Source organism: Myotis yumanensis, unplaced genomic scaffold (assembly GCF_028538775.1).
Source record: "Myotis yumanensis isolate MYYU_CA2020_CCGP unplaced genomic scaffold, mMyoYum1.0.hap1 SCAF_21, whole genome shotgun sequence".
Lineage (NCBI taxonomy): Eukaryota > Metazoa > Chordata > Mammalia > Chiroptera > Vespertilionidae > Myotis > Myotis yumanensis.
This window is the reverse complement of record NW_027223772.1, coordinates 18,315,814-18,329,964: the sequence shown is the minus strand read 5'-3', so window position 1 is coordinate 18,329,964 and position 14,151 is coordinate 18,315,814. Positions and strand designations below refer to the sequence as shown.

Below are 14,151 nucleotides of genomic sequence, written 5' to 3'. Positions count from 1 at the left end.
TAAGTAAAATAACACCCACCACCACACCCCCGCCCCCCAACAAGACGTGATGTGTCTTCCCGGTGGTGTTCAATGATGCCGCGAGAAGGAGGTGCATCCTCCGTGTCCAGGTAATGCGATGGGAAAAGCAAGAGGCAGTCGGGAGTCTTAGATGTGTAGGCGCCGAAAGTTCTTCAGGTCCTAAGGGCGCCAGAGCCCGCTGCCAGGAGGAGCATGGAGGCTGGGCTGGGTCCTTGGGAAGGTTGTGGGCAGCAGCTCTCCAGCGAGACCCGCACCAGCAGCAGCTATTGTGCTGCCAGCGCTGTGAACCGGCAGCGAGGTCACGTGCGCCCTAATGAGCTCAGCCTGGACCACTGACGCAGCAGCCCAGGCCCGCGGCCACGCGCATGCGCAGTGGCCACCACAGCTTGTTGGCGGCAGGGGGGCGGGGTGCAGAGCGCAGGCCAACTCCCCAGGGTCGATGCTTACAGGTTCTCCAGCTCTGCAGGGAGCAACTGGCGGCGGAGACGCACTGACCTGCGCCCCTCGCACCGCGTGATCGCACGCTCTGGTCCCCTCTGGTCCCGTGGCAACTGCAGGACTTGGCGGGGACACACTCCCGTGGAGATCCAGGAACTGGAAGAGGTCCAGGTCAGTCACAGAGTCGTATGCTGTCAGCCACCAAGGCGTACCAGGGCCTGGGGGAGGAGAAGGGCTCCTCTGCGGAGCAATGGGGTGAGAGCAGGTCTGTGGAATCAGGTTCTGGAGAGAAATGCCCGGCTTCCTCAGGGCCTTGAGGCGATTCTGTGGCCTCGGATGGAGCGAGAGCAGCAGCGGGAGCAGGTGCAGGGGGGCCCGTGCCCTGGACGCCTTGCGCAGCATCGCAGCAGGCTTGGCTGTAGCTCGAGGCGCTGGCATCTGCTGATGCGAAGACCTGCAAGGGTCTGTGCAGAGGGAGGCTTCCGAAAGCCGGCCCCCGTGGTGCACGGGGGCAGCGGGGAGCACAGTGCTGGTAGGGAGCACAGGTCCAGCGAGGAGCCCAAAGCCGGCAGGGAGCACTGGAACCGCCGGCGGCACAGGACCGGCTGGGAACACAGGGCCAGCGGGGAGCCCAGGGCCTGCAGGGAGCACGAAGCCGTCTGGGAACACAGCGCCTGTGGGGAACACAGGGCCTGTGGGGAACCCAGGGCCTGCGGGGAGCACAGAGCCGGCTGGGAACACAGGACCCGCCGGTAGCACAGGACCAGGGCCTATGGGGAGCGCAGAGCTGGCTGGGAACAAAGGATACAATGGCAGCAAAGGACTGGCCGGGTACACAGGGCCAGCGGGCAGCCCAGGGCATGCAGGGAACCATGGCTCCTCAGGGTGCACAGTAATGGGGGACAGCACAGGACTGGCAGGGAGCCAACAGTCCTCCTGTGACACAGGGCCTGCAGGCGAGGGCACAGGCGCGGGCTGAGGGGTGCAGGCTGCCAGTTCCTGGGGCGCAGCCTGGGCTCCCTGGCCTTGCTGCCTGCGTAGTCACTGCAACCTTTGCTCTTTGGCCCTGAGGTTCTTGAGCCACACCCTCATTTGGTCCTCCTGCAGGTTCAGCCTGGCTGCCAGGGTCTCGCGTTCATCATAGGTCCTGTAGGGTGTCCCCTTAAAGAATTCCTCCAGGACCCGCAGATATTGTGTGCTGAACACCTCGGGAGGCCGCCGCCGCCGCCCCCCACAGCCGTGTCCTCATCCTAGGAGGGCCAGGGGACAACCGGGAGCCGGTGTGAAACACGGGATCTGGCATCCTGGAGGCTCCTGGGCCCTCTTCGCTTGAGGCTCTTGCCAACACCCCTGCGAGTGCCGCCTTAAATAGCTGGTAGGCACTCGACACCCAGCGTTCCCTACCAATTGGGCTGGAGGCAGCACTGCTCTCAGGCCCTGCCTCTTGTGCAGGTGTGTGTGTGCGTGCGTGCGTGGGTAATTTTTCGCTAGCTAGTGCTTAGGGGTGGGTTGGGGAGGGGCTGGGGTGGCCGGCGCCCTCGGGGAGGCGCAATCATTGATTAGTCCTTTGACCCAGCAGCTGTCCGCGCCTGTCCTAAGGCCTGGATTACATAGTTGGCCAGATAGCCATGGCCCTGCCCTCAAGAGGACGCGGGAGTGTGCTGTTCCCGAGGGGGCTTTCATTGGAATCCACGTGAGAGATGATGACCTGCGTGATGGAATGCCAAAGGAAACCACACTGTGAGATCTCCTTGCTAGATTCAGCTCGCCATCTGAACTGGCTCTTCCCGAGTCACGGTGTCTTCTCCCCTACCTGGACATGATTTCTGTTTCCTGAGAGCACGTTGGTCTCCACGACGGTTGACGGCCCTGACATCCACAAGGGATAACCCAACTGATTCCTTGGTTTGTAAATTGGGACTGGAGGCCCCATGCTCCATGATGTCTAAAAGAAAAACAGGGTTTGTAACAAACCAAAAAAAAAGTGTCTAGAACTCTGTCTCCTGGCCCACCTTAGCAGAATCACAGAATGATGTCCCACTGAGATTTTTCCGTGAGAGCCCTTCATATACCCAAATGAACTTGCCTGAGCAGGATCGCGTCATGCAGAGGCACCTATCACTGGAGGCAGAAGATCTTGGCTGTGTTTTTAGCAGATTGTGTTGAAGAAAACATAGACGGAGGGATCTGCCACGTTTCAAAGCAGCCATTGGGGAAAGGACTGTGTGAACCTGAATGTATGTGTTCAAAACTGCATAGGGAAAACTAACACACCAACACTTTGCTTCTTTTGCAACAGATTTTCTTGTTCAAATATGGGCAAGCATTGCTGTCCTGAAAGATGAATTTCTTACAAAATTCTACATTCAAAGTTGCCAGATCACCCTAGCTTCCCACAATGGATGTCACAGTTCTATAAACAACTTTCATTTCCACAGACATTTCATTACTTGCTGACCTGTGTGTTGAATGGCTCTTTACACACACACACAAACACACACACACACACACACACACACACACACACACACCACAGCACACATGCCCTCATATTTTCTAATAAATGGAACTAAACATGTGTGTTTCCACTTGGGATTGCTGTATCCTTGGTGTGGGATATTTTATGTTAAGTAAGAAATAATTGATCAGCAAATGCCTCAACTTTGAGACACAGTGGTTTGTACACTGTGAATGGTCATGGACATGACCAGTGTTGTTTGATGAATAAAAGGTTTCACCTGATTTTACCCTGCATCATTTCACTGGAATGAATAATGTTTAAAGCAGCGTTGGTCTCCCATGATTCCCTCTCCTTTGTTGAGTTCCGTCATAACAAACAAACGAAAATCTTAAAAATAACCCTCCTTATAAAAACCTACTTTAAAAAAAAAATAAAGTCTTTAAAACAAAAAAATAAAAATAAAACCCTTAGACATGACATCAATCCAGCCTTTCAATGAACAGAAGCTTAGGCCAGCCAAGTGGCCTGGCATGGACTTGGTCTCTAGGTATGGGATTGACCAGCCATCCAGAGAGAGAGCTGGGTGGGGCGTGTGTCCACCAGATGACCCAGCTCAGGCGGGGCCATCCCGCCCTGCGCTGGTCGAGAAGCGCCAATGCAAGACGCCCTCCTGCAGCCAGAGCCCTGTGCCTGGACTTGACCTGAGCATGGAAGGACCAGCAAGGGGCACGCTAATATACAAACCATACACATTTTAGACACATGAACTTCAGCCTCTGCCTCCCATGACTTCCAAGGTAGGCTTCATTTGGTGTGTCTGTGTCTCTGGTCTACCCCAGTCCACCACCCACCCACACCCACACCCCTCATTCTCCCAGCCCATTCCCTTCGAGGAATGAATGCCAGGTGCAGCCATGTTCAGCAGAACCTTTCCTTTCGGTCCTTTGGGTGAATGCCACTTGAAGTGGTGTGCCCTGCGGAGCCTAGCTTGGGGCATGTGCGCCCCCACCTGAAACTTGACTCCCAACAGGTGACGCTTTCACTCCTGGGGGCGGCTGATTGGTGGAGCGGACAGAAGGCTGGTTTGGCTCCATCCACCACGCTCTGGAGCTATGGTGGAGAAAGCAGGGTCTACTCTGCCCAGCTTCTCAGCCCTAGGTTTGTTGTCTTGGTCATCGACCATGTTCGCTGGCGTGGTGCCGGGCGTGGAATGCGAGTGTCTAGCGGGCCACTTTTGGTAAGCAGAACTGGCGCTGCGGGGTGAATCCAACGCCTGCTGAAGGCGCCCCTTGCCGATGCTCATCAGACCCCAGAAAAGGTGTTGGTTGATAGCGACAGCAGGACGGGGGTCATGGAAGTCAGAATCCGCTAAGGAGTGTGTAACAACTCACCTGCGGAATCAACTAGCCCTGAAAACGGATGGCGCGGTGCCGCGGGCCCATACCCGGCTGTAGTTCTTCCAAGGAGAACTTGGAAGGCCAAAGTGGAGAAGGCTTCCATGAGAACAGCAGTTGAACCTGGGTCAGTCGGTCCCGAGAGATGGGCGAGCGCCGTTCCCAGGGGACCGGCAATGGCCTCCGTTGCCCTCAGCCGATCCGAAGGGAGTCGGGTTCAGATCCCCGAATCCAGAGTGGTGGAGACGGGCACCGCGAGGCGTCCAGTGGGGTAACGCGACCGACCTGGGAGAAGCAGGCCGAGGACCCAGGGAGAGTTCTTTTTTTTTTTTTTTTTTTTTTTTTTTTTGTGAAGGGCAGGGCGCCAAGGAATGGGTTCGCCCCGAGAGAGGGTCCGGTGCCTTGGAAAGCATTGCGGTTCCGGAGACGTCCGGTGAGCGCCCGCTGGCCCTTGGACAAAAATACCCAGGGAGAGTGTGTGAATCTCGCGACGGACCATACCCATATCCTCCGGGGGTGGGGTGGTGTGGGGAGGGGTGGGATCGAGGTTCGAGGAGGCGCCGCGTGGTGGAGGGTAGGCCTTGATGGCACAGCATGCCCCCGGGAAACAGGAGGGGTCTCCCGCGAGGCCCTAGGGCAAGGACACTGGAGTGGGGGGCGTGGGGAGAGTGGGAGGACTGGGTGCGTGGCTGGGGGTGGGGGGGAGAGTCGCCCAGATGGCCGAAGAGCCTGTCCCACCCTCTGCTGGTTGAGAAGCGCCAATGTAAGGCACCCTCCTGCATCCAGAGCCAGGTGCCTCAAATTGACCAGAGCAGGGAAGAACAAGCAGGGGCCACGCTGGCTGCACGAAGGCAGGGCCTGAAGGGTTAACACACACAGAAGCGCCCAGGAGCTCAGGGACACACACACACACACTCAAACACCAACAACAACACAAAGGTATTAATCCACCTCTGTATAGTAAAAAGTGTACCTGTACAATGTTTTGGACTTGGATTTTGTGCTATCCAAACAGGGAAGTTAAAATGCCAGATTTGTGGAGGCGGCGAGAGGATAAAAGAGAGGAATTGACATTTGCCCTTTCAAAATGGCGGCTGCCGAGCTAACTGATTTTGCTCATTGGACAGAGCATCGGCCTTCGGACTAAAGGGTCCCAGGCTCGATTCGGGTCAAGGGCATATACCTTGGTTGTAGGCACATCCCCAGTAGGAGGTGTGCAGGAGGCAGCTGATTGAGGTTTATCTATCATTGAGGTTTCTAATTCTCTATCCCTCTCCCTTCCACTCTGATAAAAAATCAATGAAATATATTTAAAAAACAAAATGGCAGGAAGTATGCCAGGGTCACCCACATCACAGGACATTGCATGAACACAGAAGAGAAGCTAGCCCTAAGCAAGATCATGAGGAGAAAGACACGCCTTGTGGGACGGCATCGCCGTTTTTTCTAGGTAGAAGAGGTGATAATACATACTTAGACAGGCTCCGGTGGGCCCAGGATGTGCCAAAGGAAACAAAGCAACGGAAAATCTCCTAGGGGTGCCTCACTCGGCACATTTCTTGTTAGCGGGACCTTGTTCTCCTGTGTGTGTGTGTGGGGGGGGGGACGACACGGGGGGTGGAGGGGGTTGGAGGCGGGAGGGATAGGTGTGTGGGTGTGGGTGTGAGTGTTGGAGTTTGTGTGTGTGCGCGAGCGTGTGCGTCTGTGCGTGTACATCCTCAGTCACGCACGGACACTCCTTGCTTTGAACGGTCCGTCGCCATCCATGAACACCCTTCAGCCCCTGCCTTCTCAGAGACAACGCCCCCTGCACGTCCTTCCCGCCTCGAGTCTAGCCAGAAATGGGGAAGTCCAGTCACCTGTCTGTGCTTTCCCCACAGGAGGTTGCAGGAGGGGGGCTTACATTGACGCTTCTCTACCAGCAGAGGGCTGGACGGGCTCTTCGGCCCCTGCCCCAGTCCACCCAAATTCTGTAATCCACAGCTAAAGATGACATCCTGGCCTGTCCATCTGATCGACACCCCGCCCACGCCCACCCACCCCAGCCCTCACCCCCCGCCCTCCCCCACCCCGCTCACTCAGTGGATGGATGGTCAGGCCCACTCCCAGAGACCAAGTACAGGCCTGGCCACCTGCGCTTGCCAAAGCCTCAGAAATTGGAAAGGCGGGATCAACCTTTTTTTTCTGAAGAGGGTATTTTGTTGTTTTTGTTTTATCGGAGGGAACGAGTTATTTTGTTTGTTTGTTTGTCTGTCTGTCTGTTTTTCCCACACCTTTTCGGGTGAGTATGGCCAAGGTGAAAACAGCAACTGGTAAAATGAATCCTGAAAATGACTCTGTACAAAACAGGTCTTTTTCAGAGTTATTGAATAAAATAAAAGTTAATGAAAAATCTTTCTAGGAGTTTTCAATCCTATTTCAAAATAGAAGAAACAACTCCATCATTGGCCCCTGGTCCCTGGCCATCCTCACTCACACTGACTTGCTGGTGCTTTAGCTGGTGTCCATCATCGCATCGTCATCGTCCAGCAGGGCGTCCATCTCATTGGCGTCCTTCTGGCCGTCCAAGTCCTCGGTGTCCCTCATCTCGCTGTCAGTGTCCAGGTGGGAGTCCAACTCCTCGGTGTCCCTCATGGAGCTGTAAGTGTCCTTCTGGGCGTCCAACTTTTTGGTGTCCCTCATCACATTGTAAGCGCCCAGATGGGTGTTCATCCTTTTGGTGTCCCTCATCGAGTTGTAAGCGCCCTTATGGGCGTCCAACTGCTGGGTGCCCCTCATCCCTCTGTAAGCGTCCTGCTTGGCGTCCAACTGCTTGGGGCCCATCATAGAGTTGTAAGTGTCCAGCAGGGCGTCCAACTGCTCAGTGCCCCTCTTCGGGTTGTAAGCATCCTTCTGGGTGTCCCACTTTTTGGTGCCACTCAGCGAGTTGTAAGCGTCCAGCTGGGCGTCCAACTCCCCCACCCAGGTTTGTTGATTTGAATGGCAGCCCATGCGACTGCCTGGACACCGGTTGCCTCCGTGGGCGCGGCCCTGAGTGCCACTGCTGCCGAAGCCTCCAGATCCTCGGTTTGTATTCACCCAGCGTCTGTTGACACTGGGTACTGTCCTGGGCTGCGTGTTTATCTGCGAGGTGAGGATCTGGATGTGGAGGGCATGGCCATGCAAAGGGATGCCGTTGTACTGTTTTCTGGCTGCCAGGGCGTCTGCCTTCCGCTCAAAGTGCACATGGGCTGTTCCCAGGCTGAGGCCACAGCGGTCGTAATGGGCAGCGGCCTTCTTCAGAGGCCCGAACTCCGCAAACAGCTGCTGGATGTCCGCGTCAGACACTCTGAAGTCCAGGTTGGACAACAGCAGCTTCCCCCCGGTCATCAGGCTGGCGCCCCTGCCGAAGGCCCTGTGGAAGCGGTCATGTTGCCATTCGACAGGAAGCTGTCTCGGCTTGTTATAGGGCGCCGGCTGGTTCCTGCCTCGGCCAAGGGGCCCCCTGTTCCGGAACTGCCCGGCGTCCCAGCTCTCGGGGGCAGCGGCCTGCGCTTCGCCACCATGGCGGCCTCTCTTAGAGCCGGCCCTGCCTCGGTCCCAGCCTCGGTTCCCGCACCCGCCCAGGCCCCCGCAGCAGTGATTTACTGTGCTCGTTTTGTTAGATTGGTACATAAAGAAAAAACTCTACATTTTTTCACAGTTCTTTGCTATCATCGAGTTTTCTCTGACATAGTATTCACTCACAGTGGCAAGCTGTACTGAAAAGGAAGCGCGTTGATATGGGAGGTTTCTTTGCTCTGTGTTAGAGACTGTGACTAGGTGGCACAGTGATAGAGCCACATACAAAAAGGATTGTGGAAACCACCCAGGATTCCTGACTATACTGCGGGCAACTGGATTTGATCAGGGAAATCAAGCTGATCAACTAGACTATGAAACTTTCCGACATGTGGTACATAAATGGCACTACAATCTAACCAAGGCATCGGTACATTGCCTTGAAACAGGTGAATATATTCACATAAGGAATATCTTGATTGTGCTAACAAAAATACTTCCTTGCTACCCAAAAGTTTTAAATCTGGGTCAGGCTTTGGAAAAAAGAGTGCATAAAATCTGCCAAGAAGAAAAAGGGAAAAGGTGTAGTCTACATGCATTAGCTACCGGCTACTCTGGGCAGTTGAAATGTAGGAAGTTATACATGATACCTGAAAATGAGTTTCATTGCACGGACCCCACTCCGAAGAACGCAGTACACAATGGTCCTGTTGGCGGGTCTTCTTCATCTTCTAGAGGAAGTGCATCTAAATCTCAGGAAAGCAGTGCTGATGAGAATGATAAATCAATGGAGACGACTCCTTCACCACTAATCAAGAGTAAGGAGAGAGAAACAGGCAGAAAGGATTGGACACGTCAAGGGAAAAAAGATCAAGAGAAAGAGAGAAAAATTATGAAAAGGACAGAAAAGGTCAGAAACAGCATCACTCAAACAATGACCAGGAAGTGCTACCAGACCTAAGGAAGAGGCGAAGGAAAGGAGAAAACGGTACGATGGCGGTTTAAAAACACAAAACTGAAAATTCATGTGATAATCCTTCTCCAAATGAGAAAAACAAGGAGGGGGGGTGTTGGGGAGGAGGAGTCAAAATTCTTCAGGCAATGAAAAAGGCAGCGATTCATTTAAATCTGAAAAGATGGATAAAAATCTCCCCCAGTGGCAAAAAAGGGTATATACAGACCCCTAAGTTGAAGGTCCCCTGGAGGAGGATTCCCACGCTCCATGCATCACTCTTGGAACAGTATCTCCCATTCTTAAGAGCGTCGGGTGTTGCCCATTTCAGGGGAATCTGCTTGAAGTCAGAAGATGACTGCAACCCACCATCCTCTAGAGAAGTCATTTCAAAGTCGCCAGTTTTAAGGATATTCTTTTCACCTCTAGTCAGTTCCTTGCCGCATGGTTCTTGTGTATACAATTTTCATTTGAAATGCGACACCCGGAGGCAGCATCTGATGAAAATGGCATCCCTTTTTTTCTCAGAAAAGAGAGAAAACCGCCTCCGGGGACTAGTTCCTTCATGATCTGAATAGACTGCGTTGATGTGCAAACTCCTAAACCTTGGACGATATTGGGATGACTGATTGTATTCCGTGAGGATTTTGGCTTCTTGTAAAAAAAAAAAATTAACTTTAGTCCCTACTGGGAGCCTATCCACTTTGGCTGCTTGACGCAGTCACAGCATGGAAGAAACATCTGCACAGCTTACGTTTTTCAAGGGACCTGGTGTGTAGGACATATGTCCGCTCCCCCTCTTAAGCGCTATGTGTTTTAACCAGGACCATCTCCCCGAGAAACGGACATTTCCCCAGCTTAGGGGTTAACAGGACGACAGAAGGAAATCAATCAGTCAATCCCCCTATTGTTACAGAAATACCATGTACTACTTATGAAAAACTTGGACAAAGGCTGTTGGTAATAAATGTGGGACTTGTTGGGCCCACATCCTCAGGGGTCTGCCCACCAGAGAAAGCACCAGAACCTATGCCCCTGGAGACCCACTGACACAGGAAAGTCCCAGGGAAGGCAAGCAGCAAGGCTGGGAGGGCATGACCTTGACTGGGCAGGATAAACTCCTTCAGTCCCTTCAGTCACTTCTTTGTAGCTTATCAGTAGAGCAGTAGACGAGTGACCTTGGAATAGCCCTTATCATGGGACACAAGAGGTTAACCTAGACAAGATCAAAATCAACAGAACTAGATAGAGACTAGAGACAGGATGATGGACATGAAACTAGGAACATTGGAAGCTTTCCTGAAACATACCATGACGTAATGGAACAATAAAAAGAGAACCCAACCATGATGGTCAACTGAATGCTGCCTCTGTGTCATTCATTCTTCGCCAACTCCGTCCACACCTCCATGGGAACCCCTGGACTTGCTGGAGCTGGACCCCAGCAACTTCCTGGGAAAGATCATTTGTACATGTGGTAACAGCCATAGCAGCTTGATCCTTTCATATGCCCTTAAATATGTCACCAGATTTTCCCTTGCTCAGTCATCCTCCTGTTGTCACATCTTCATGATTGAGAACACATTTCTTATTCCAGTTATGGAAATACTGACCATGATAAATCCTACCCGTAACCCTCATTCTCACCCTCACCCTCACCCTCACCCTCACCTTCACCCTAAATTTAACCCCTAACAGCCCCAAACCTCACCCTCACCCTCACACTCAGCCTAAACACTCACCCTCACCCTCACCTTAACACCCTAAACCTAAACTTAACAACCCCATCCCTAACCCTAACAACCCTAACACTCACTCTAACCCTAACCCAAACCTGACCCTGACCCTGACAATAAACCTAACACTAACCCTGAAACTGACACTTACCATGACACTTACGCTGACCCTGGATCTATACCTGACCCTGACCCTGACTCTGACCCTGATCCTGATCCCCACACTAACCCTGACACTGACCCTAAACCTAACCCTGATGGTGACCCTAAGCTGACCCTGACAATAAACCTAACACTAACCCTGACCCTGACCCTGACTCTAAACCTGACCTGACCCTGACACTCACTTTTACCATGACCTTGACCCTAGATCTGATCTCCTTGAGTCCAACACCTCGGTTTTCCAGGAAGACCCCGAGGGTGGACTGGAAGTTGAAGGGGAACTGGAACTATTTTTCTTGGGGGGTGGGGTGTGACTGAGGACCAACCGAGTGGACATACCCAGAATACCTTTTGTGGACCAGGGCCCTTGAAACCCCAGGGACTCTGAAAGCCTAAATGAGGTGAGTACTCCAGAGACAACAAGGGTGGATTCATTTTCTCTTTTTTTTTTTTTTTTTTTTTTTGGAATTGAATGTGTTGGGGGAGACATCCGTTAATAAAATGAAATGTAATGCAAAAGGATAAAATGGAAGGTGTCAATACATAAGAAGCTTTGTTTTGTGGATAAAACGGGTCCACATGCTAACCTGACCCACTCCCGGAAAGCCAGGCCTGGCCTTGCAAACTCAGACAACTAACGTGATCAACCAGGATGTTCTGAAATTAAAGACTTTTTAAAGTACAAAGCAGGGTATAGTGAGTGGGTAGTCACGCCCTAGGCTGGGTGTCTTCCCTCAGAGAGATCATCTTTGAACTTACTGGTATCTGAGCCTATTGTTTTTCTATGCCTCTAGGATCACATGACTTTGGACTCATGAATGCCATAGTAACAAGTCACTTTCCTTTTTTCAATGCCCTCAGGGCACAGCCCAAGGTCCCAGGGTAGAGACCACAAATTCCCTCATTCCTAGTGTTGTATATATATATATATATTTTTTTTAAAAAAAGTAAGGGACACATGAATAAACAAGTGGAAAATCAATTTTCTCCCTCTCCCTCTCCCTCTCCCTCTCCCTCTCCCTCTCCCTCTCCCTCTCCCTCTCCCTTCCTCTTTCTTTTTAAACAGCAACAGCAAAATGGCCCTAACAGGTTTGGCTCAGTGCTTAGAGTGTCAGCCTGTGGACCACGAAGCCTCCCGGGTTCGATTCGGGTCAAGGGCACATGCCTGGGTTGCGGGCTAGATCCCCAGTGTGGGTCTGCAGGATGCAGCTGACCGGTGATTCTCTCTCATCGTGGATGTTCTATCGCTCTCTCCCTCTCCCTTCCTCTCTGAAATCAATAAAGATATATTTTAAAACACACACACACACACACACACACACACACACACACACACACCAAAAACACAAAGGGATTGATCCATCTCCGTATAGTAAAAAGTGTACTTGTACAATGTTTTGGACTTGCATTTTGTCCTATCCAAATGGGGAAGTTAACATGCCGGATTTGGGGTGGCAGGGAGAGTATAAAAGAGAGGAATTGACCTTTGCCATTTCAAAATGGCAGCTGCCGCCCTAACTGGTTAGGCTCCGTGGACAGAGCACCATCCTGCGGACTAAAGGGTCCCAGGTTCGATTCCGGTCAAGGGCATATACCTTGGTTGTGTGCACATCCCCAGTAGGAGGTGTGTGCGAGGCAGCTGATTGAGGTTTCTCTATCTCTGAGGTTTCTAATTTTCTATCCCTCTCCCTTCCACCCTGTTAAAAAATCAATCAATAATATTTAAGAAACAAAATGGTGGCTGCCAAGTTACTGGAGCCAAAAGAGCAGGAAGTATGCCATGGTCACCCACATCACGGGACAGTGCATGAATACTAAGGTAGAGATCCACCTCATGCACCAAATCCACCTTTCCAGATGGTGACATCGTCCGCAACTTCAACGAACTCTCCAGCGTGGTCCAATTGATTGACGAGCAGATGATCTGGGATCAGCAGCAGCAGCAGCAGCAGCAAGAACACGGGACTGAGGAGAGCCAAAGTCATGGCTGGCAGGGCCCTGCCCAGCCCAGCGTCAAGGAGTCCAGGACTGCAGCTTCAGAGGAGTAGCCTGTTCCATTTGTTCTGCGTGTAGGCGTGGGCTCAAGAAATCAGTTAAAAAAAAAAAAAACCTCCTTAAAAATGACATTGATACAGCAGCGCAGGGGAGTGGGCCTTCTGTGTGCCACATTTCCCGTGCCCGAACCTGCAGCATGTGTTTCTATAGCGTGGAAACTATTACTGTTAACTTACCTACCTTTGTCTTCGCCAGGCGCCACCCTGGAGTCTCCATCCTGTTCAATGAGAACCACTTCGTGTTCGTCTGGCTGGAGGCAAAATACTTCATCCTGTTTGGCAGAGTCCAGAACACCTTCCAGAATGTGGAGGCACCATCCCCACAGGCCTTCCTGGAGATGCTCTTGAACAAACAGTCCGGACCTCCAGGGAGGAGCAGCTTGCATGCACTTTGAAGATTTGACCTTCTAACCTGGTGTTTTTAAAAAAAAAAAAAAAAAAAAAACTCCTTAGAAATTACATTGATAAAATAGCGCTGGGGAGTGGGGCCCTTCTCTATGCCACATTTCCCGTGCCCCACAGCTGGGCGGGGATTCTGCGCTGTGCTCTTCCCAGTTCACTCACTGTTACTGAGGGAATCCTGGTTAGTTTTTTTTCCTCCACTAATATGCTTAAATTCATTGTGTCGCCAGGTCTGATCTGAGGTGATGTCTAGGAAGGGGCGCACGCACACACACCATGGAGAGAGCGTCTTCCCCAGACGAGGCCGGTGAGAGGAACCCTTACCTGCACACATGGGGGACACCATGCACGATATGTCCCGCCTCTCCCTCTCTGCCTGCCTTACCCTGAGGACTGGGCGAGGCGAGGAGGGGGTCTTACGGACAGGAGCTCAAGCTGGCAGGAGAAGGGGTGGCCTTTTGCCAGCAGAGGGGGTGTGAGTTTGGTGGTGGTCTCTGGGTAGGGGGAGTGGATGCATGGGCCATGATGATGCCGTAGCCCCACAAAGCACACGAACCCCCCCCCCCCCCCCACACACACACAATGGGCCCGTCAACGCGTGATGCGGCGCAGCCACAGCCCAGGTTGTGGAGCGCTCGGTTGGGGAGGACACTGTGGAGTCCCGAGTGGCACCACCGGGGCACGTGTCCCCGTGGCGCGACCCCGCCCATGACTCGGCCTTGGCTCGAGCCACAACCCAGGCAGAGCCGGAGTGGGGAAGGGGACACTGTCACCAAAATGGGCCCCACAACCACAACTCTCTCTTCCCGTTGGCCACGTGCAGCTCGAGGAAGCTCCTGAGAGAGAAAACCATGGCTTCGGGGCCTCTCCCTTCTCTCACGGGGGGCACAGACACCATCGTCTACACTTCCGGGGACGCAGGGCCCAAGGAACAGCCCTTCGAGGAAACCCCAGCAGCGCAAGACAACCCGGGACGCGTTTGATCGGCAAG

At 52.8% G+C, this 14,151-nt stretch overlaps 1 pseudogene; it reads right to left on the bottom strand.

The window, feature by feature from the left end:
- Window positions 1-6,807: 6,807 nt before the first annotated feature.
- LOC138998984 (THO complex subunit 4 pseudogene) lies at window positions 6,808-7,683 on the bottom strand (annotated as a pseudogene).
- Between the last annotated feature and the right edge of the window lie 6,468 nt (window positions 7,684-14,151).